General features: G+C 38.3%; 1 non-coding gene across 1 annotated transcript; it reads left to right on the top strand.

Moving 5' to 3' along the window:
• Positions 1-5895: 5895 nt before the first annotated feature.
• On the top strand, positions 5896-6002 carry LOC131230151 (small nucleolar RNA R71). The gene has a single exon (XR_009163874.1). It is a non-coding gene; the product is annotated as a small nucleolar RNA R71 (small nucleolar RNA).
• Positions 6003-6276: the final 274 nt, after the last annotated feature.

Below are 6276 nucleotides of genomic sequence, written 5' to 3'. Positions count from 1 at the left end.
TTTATTTACTTAAAGTAACTGATGCTTTGTTTTGAACAACAGGTATTTTCTCTTTACATAACCGTAATGGCTTTTCTTCCAACTGATATAGTTATTTACTTCACACCTAATGGATTCGCTACTGATTACATCGACAACATGCGATCACTACTACAGAAAGTATTAGAAAAGGTTAAATCAGTTGCGGTCAAGGATAGGAAATGTTAGGCGATGTCCGGAATGGTTTCTGCTTCACTGACAGCACAACAGGACAAATAATGAAGAATGGATAGTTCAGACATCTAAAAGAAGATGCAGAGCATTTTTATGGAAAACTTCTTCTCTTTGGACAGAGAAGTTAGTTTGACTGAATTAGCCTCTGCTCACTAACGAGAAGATGAATCTGTTGATGAATTCATCAGTCAATGGAAAGACTTGGGGGCATCATGTCAATATCTTCTGAGAGAATCAGATCAGGTTAAGCTATGCTTAGAAGGTATAAGACCAGAAGTGGCATGTAACCTGATTAATACAGATATACAGACCTTTCGTGATCTTGCTACCAAGGCTCATACTCTTGAAAAGATGGTTGAAAAAAGTGTCCGCCTTTTACATAAAGTCACTATACTAGAATCTTCATGAAACGTCAGCCAATGCCATTAGCAAAGAAGAAAATAAAGAATATTATCAGAATGAAAAAAGAAATAGTGGCGAAGAAAATTGGAAAGGTCATACAATGATATAAAAAAAATGCAGACAATGTAAGACATGAAAGAAATGGGCAGTCGTAAAAGAAGATATACTTCTTGTGAAGAATCAACTATTGGCTAGAGGAGAAATTAAGCTACCATAGTCAAAGTACTATAAAGAAACAGAGAAGAGAGCAAAAGGATATCGTCACTATCATTAAATGTTCAAGCATCAGATTGGAAATTACTATGTCATTAAAGATATACTCCAAAGGATGATCGATAATGGTGAAATTGTTATAAAAGAAAATGATAGAAAGAGAAGAATGACGAGTCAATATAATTTTCATTTGAAACATGGTATGAGCAACTCCTCAAGAAATAAGACATGATTCTAGTGGTGGCATGGTTCATCATGCTTATGTGCAAGAAGGAAAAGCAGAATGGCTATGCAATATGTGATAAGACAAGCAATATTTTGATCATACATCTTCATGAAGAATAATCAATGAATAAAGAAATCAGATAAAGATATAATTTCTGAATATTCTTCTGAACATCTGTGCGAAATTCCCAATCTACCTAATCCCAAAAAAGGTAACTGTTGATTTCCTTATATGATAACTGTCGATATCAATTTTTGCAGGTCAACACAGGGGCCGAAATCATTATCACGATGGAGTGATTACATATTGACGCTCAAGCACGAGGTTATTATTGCAACTGGATTATCGCTGCAGTCTTCAAAAGCATCTTTGAAATTATATACTTTGAAAAGGCTATTGCAAAACTATTTCTAAGCCCTAGATAGTTATCTGCAAGATATGAAGCGACAACTATATCCAGATTATCAGCAATTAACAGGCTTATAATGCCAATTAAGACACGAAGAGATTCAACATATATTCTTCAAGAAAGATGATATACTGGGATTTTTTAAAGGTCACTTACAAGATCAGGGCCAAGTTTAAATCCAAAATGATATAATCAATATATTATCACTGAAAATTATATCAACAGAACTTATCAAGCCAATGATTAGAATGAATAAGGCATTGGAATGTCTGTGGATATTCATCTTATCAAGAGAAAATCTCATCCAATCAAAATGGGGCAGATCAGTCAATAGTTATACAATAGCCGTAATAAGCATACTATCGCCTGAATATTTATCAAAGTCACACCCATATTATATCTTCAGCAAGCGATGATTATTGACAACAAGACAATGTCCACCTTATATCATTCTTCATGATAAAATATTATATCGGTCAATCGACAAAATCATTCTTACAAACTGTTAAAGAACTATTGTGTTGGTCATCGCTGATATCGCTAACAATCATTAGTTATGAAAATTATTACAAAGCATCGACGATCTCTAAGACATCTTCTATTGTGAAATATTATTACAGATCATCATTCATATTGCCATGATTGATGTCAAGCTGATATTATCACCTCGATAAAATAATGTTAACATTATCAATGAGCTATTATTATCATCAAGCACTATCAAACATTATCGTTGACTATTGCTGACTACACAATGTTGACTATTTTATGGCAGCAGTGAACGCCCAAGAAGGCCAATTACGCAAAGCCCTATATTATCAATGATGGCGATTCATTATTTATGGCAGTGGAATAAGTTTATAAAGTCAACCATGTATAAGTCCTATGACAGTGATGACGATTTATCATTCACGGTAATGTAGCGAAGCTTATACAGCCAGCTACGTATAAGACCTACAATCATCAGCGATACGATGAGATTATTCGGGCAACAATGAGAAGCCTGTGGCCTTAAAAAGCCTGCAAAGAGCATCACGTGCACCCATGCAGATAGTTGATGAAGCAATCACATAAGACCTATGATGTTTGTACAATTTTCGACAGTGTCATGAGGGCTGGTGAGAAAACGCCCTCTCATGAATGGGTCTGACATTGCAGACGAAGAAAAAGTGAGTCTCTGAAGTAAGATGACTCCCCAGATCCCTGACTTGATTTCAGTAGTAACGCATGAGGACAGGCCTCTGAAGCAAGATGACCCCTCATTGATGGCATGGCGGCCCTGGATTTGGTACTCGAAGGTAGCCTTGTGCACCTCGTAAACTCTAGAGAGTTACTGTGGCCAATCCTGTGCGTAAAACCCACCGAATTCATTGCCCCGGTAGCTTCACTGGGATCCTCTAATGGATCGTGGTTTGTGAACTCCCCGGCCGCGATAAGCCCAGTGAACTCTAGAGAGTTACAGAGGTAATTCGCGTAAGACTCGGCTCCAACTACTTACAAGCTTAAACTGTGATCGACCCGGCTCCAACTACTTACGAGATTAAACTGTGATTGCTCCAACTACTTACGAGTTTAAACTATGATTGCTCCAACTACTCAAGAGCTTAAAATGTATGCGAAAGTGTCTAGTCCAGTCAAGTCCAATCAAGTCAAGTCCAGTCATGACAAGTCATGTCCAGTCAAAATGTGTTCAAACAAAAGTATATTATCATTTAAAATCTTAGATTATGCAGACTATGAATAAAGGAGACAATTGAAGAGATTGTTACAGTAAGAGCAGCATTAAAGGATAATTCCCTAGCCACGGAGTTTAAAGAAAGAGTCGTTGGAGTTTATCAAAGAGATTGTTGCAGCAGAAGCAGCATTGAAAGACAGTTCTCTGATCGAGTTACTTAAAGATGGAGTCGCCACCACTGTTACAGTGGCAAGTTTCAATGAAAAGAGAATTGTGTGAATAGGGGAGTTAAAACTATGAAGGATGCAATTGTAGCTCTATTCGTAGAAAGACGTTCTATCTGATTGATTGCTATGAAGACAACATACTTTCGTTGCTGCATTATCCTCCCTATTGAAGTATTCGTTCGGTACTTCTGACTAGGGGCATTCAGTCTTCTGTTCAAGCACGATCATTCAGTCTTCTGTTCGAGCGCAATCATTTAGTCTTCCATTCGAACGTGATCATTCAGTCTTCTGTTTAAGCAAGATCATGCAGCCATCTGTTCGAGCCTGACCATCTAATCGTCCTTTGACCGCTCTCGTTCAAACTCGACTGTTGAAGTTCTCCATTCAAGTGATCCTTATTCGATATGTAATAAGCTCTACATTCATGAAGAGTCCTTTACTAGGAAAGGATTTTTGTGCAGAAGAAGATCAATCCTCCATTTAATTTTATATACAAATCAAAGAAGGATCGAGGGGGCATCTGTCGGTGCACAAAAAATGTACGAAGTTCTCATTGTGTGTTATTGAGAATGCAAGTAATGAAGAAGAGATTTTGAGAGAAGAGAAGATATCAAAGATAGAAGAAAAGGCTAGAAGACGAAGGAAGGGAATCAAGTTGTCCTGGTAGCGAGTTGTGCGGATCACAAGTTGCTCGGGGAGCAGATTGTAGAAGATTCAAGTTATGCTAGAGAATTGAGTTGTGCAGAATTAAGGAGTAGCGTAGATTCGCACAACTCATCACGGTTACACGAGTCTGCGCAATTTGTCATGGGAATGGTTGTGTTGAGACACGCAATGATGCGAAGTGGGGTCCACAACACGAGATTTGAGGGCCCACACATGTGGAAGCCTATAAATACCCCCCTACCCCCTCATTTGAGGGATCGGATTTCCAGAAGATTAGTCCATCTGACATGTATTGGAGAGAGAGGAGGGAGAAGGAAGAGAAGAAAGAAGGCAAAACCGCACTCCTTGTGAGTTGCGAGGGCCCGGGCAACTCCTCGAGGATTTGCGTGGATGACCTATGAAGTGATGCTATGTAATTTTTTCTGAAATGCCTCAAATCACTCTGAAATTCTTAAGGGATTCTTGGCATTCTCTTATTATATCGATGAAAGAAGATGCATGCGTGGAGAAGACCCGCGCAACTTGAGCGAGTTGTGTGCCTCTATGCAACTCGAGTAAATTATGCGATGCGGTTTTGTGGGTTCTCTACACACTTCATCTTCTGAAGAATACACTTCTTGTATGTTGGTTTGAAGCAAGAATTTTGGATCCACACAACTCCTCTATCACTACGATAGATGCAGAACACGCTGAAATGCTGCTAAAATTACCATTGAACTACTTCTCCTTTCAAGCTTGCACAGATCTTTTGTACTTTGTTTCAGAATCAAGGGAAACACGAGGATGTAATTGAAACTCGGGATTAATGAAACCTATGATGAATGTTCTTCTATTTTCTTTGTTATTATTGAATGATAAATTTCTAAATGAAATGCTTTTTGGTTTTAGTCGAAACATAGAGGGATGTTAACCTTCACTTATTTAAGCACCTCTAGAATATCCTGAGAGTTTAATAGAGGTTTTGGTGCAATCAACCGCTGAGGGAATGGAGCAATCGGCCTACCTTGAGGTTCTGATTCTAACCCATGTGGGGCAATGCTAGGTCTATCGTCCATGTCTTCTTCTGGGTCCTTAGAATTTTAAGTCTTTATCAGAATAGATTTGTCAATTGTTTTACCACTCCTAAGAGTGGTGATAGACTTAGATTGTTTCACATATTGATTTGAAGAACTTGGGTGACTAATTTCATATTGCGGTTTAGTGTTGGGGAGAGTTTGGGTCGGAAAGATCCCTTTCTCCTCAATCAAAATTTTTATCTCGCACCCTTGTATGGCCTTTAAAAGGTCTTGAATGGCTTGCAATATACTCTGACTGAAAAGCTCTTGATTTTGAAGGTGTTTTAAGACCAAATCCTCTTGAAGGTTCCCTTGATTCAAGAATTGGTTAGGGAATCCTTGAGGAGTAGTAGTTTGTCCAGTCCTCTAGCTGGAGTTGTATGTATTTAAGGTGGGTCCACTGAAAGGTCTTTGGTAGTTGTTCATAGCATTTGACTGCTGATTCAGAATTTCTTGGAAAGCAAGTATTGTTGGACAATTTTTAGTTATATGTATGTTGCAAGCGTAAATACCGCAAACTACTTCCTTAGCCTTATCCTTCTGAACTTCCATGGCCTCGACTCTTCTTGTGAAATTGGCCACCCTTGCACTCAAGTCATCTTTTTCTTTTGGAAAAGAAGAAAATGACTTGAGTGGTGGATTTTGGAGAGATGTCCCATGATTGTACATTTTCAGCAAGTCTGTCTAAATAATCCTACACATCATTGACATCTTTATTGATGAATTCCCCATTGTACATTGTCTCGACCAATTGGCGTATGGAAGATGTCAGTCTATTGTAGAAGAAATTTGTGATGCGCCATATTTCAAAACCATGTTGTGGGCATAAACTGACAAGATCCTTGAACCGCTCCCAACATTGGAAGAATGTTTCATCTTCCTTTTGGGCGAAGTTCATGATTGACTTTCTGAGGGTGTTCATTTTATGATATGGGAAAATTTTCTTAATGAACTCCCTTGTCATGCCGTTCCATCTACCAATTGATCGTGGATGTAGGGAGTTCAACCACATCTTAGCCTTTTCTTTTAAGGAGAAAGGAAAGAGTTTTCGCCTGACCGTGTCATTAGACACATTAGGAAAGTATAGAGTGGATATTATCTCATTAAACTCTTTCAAGTGTAGATATGGATTTTCATATTCAAGTCCATGGAATTTTGGAAGGAGTTGAATTACTCCTGGTTTGATATTC

The sequence above is a fragment of the Magnolia sinica genome, chromosome 16 (genome assembly GCF_029962835.1).
Source record: "Magnolia sinica isolate HGM2019 chromosome 16, MsV1, whole genome shotgun sequence".
Classification (NCBI taxonomy): Eukaryota; Viridiplantae; Streptophyta; class Magnoliopsida; order Magnoliales; family Magnoliaceae; genus Magnolia; species Magnolia sinica.
The sequence above is the reverse complement of the archived record's forward strand: the minus strand, read 5'-3'. Positions and strand labels throughout refer to the sequence as shown.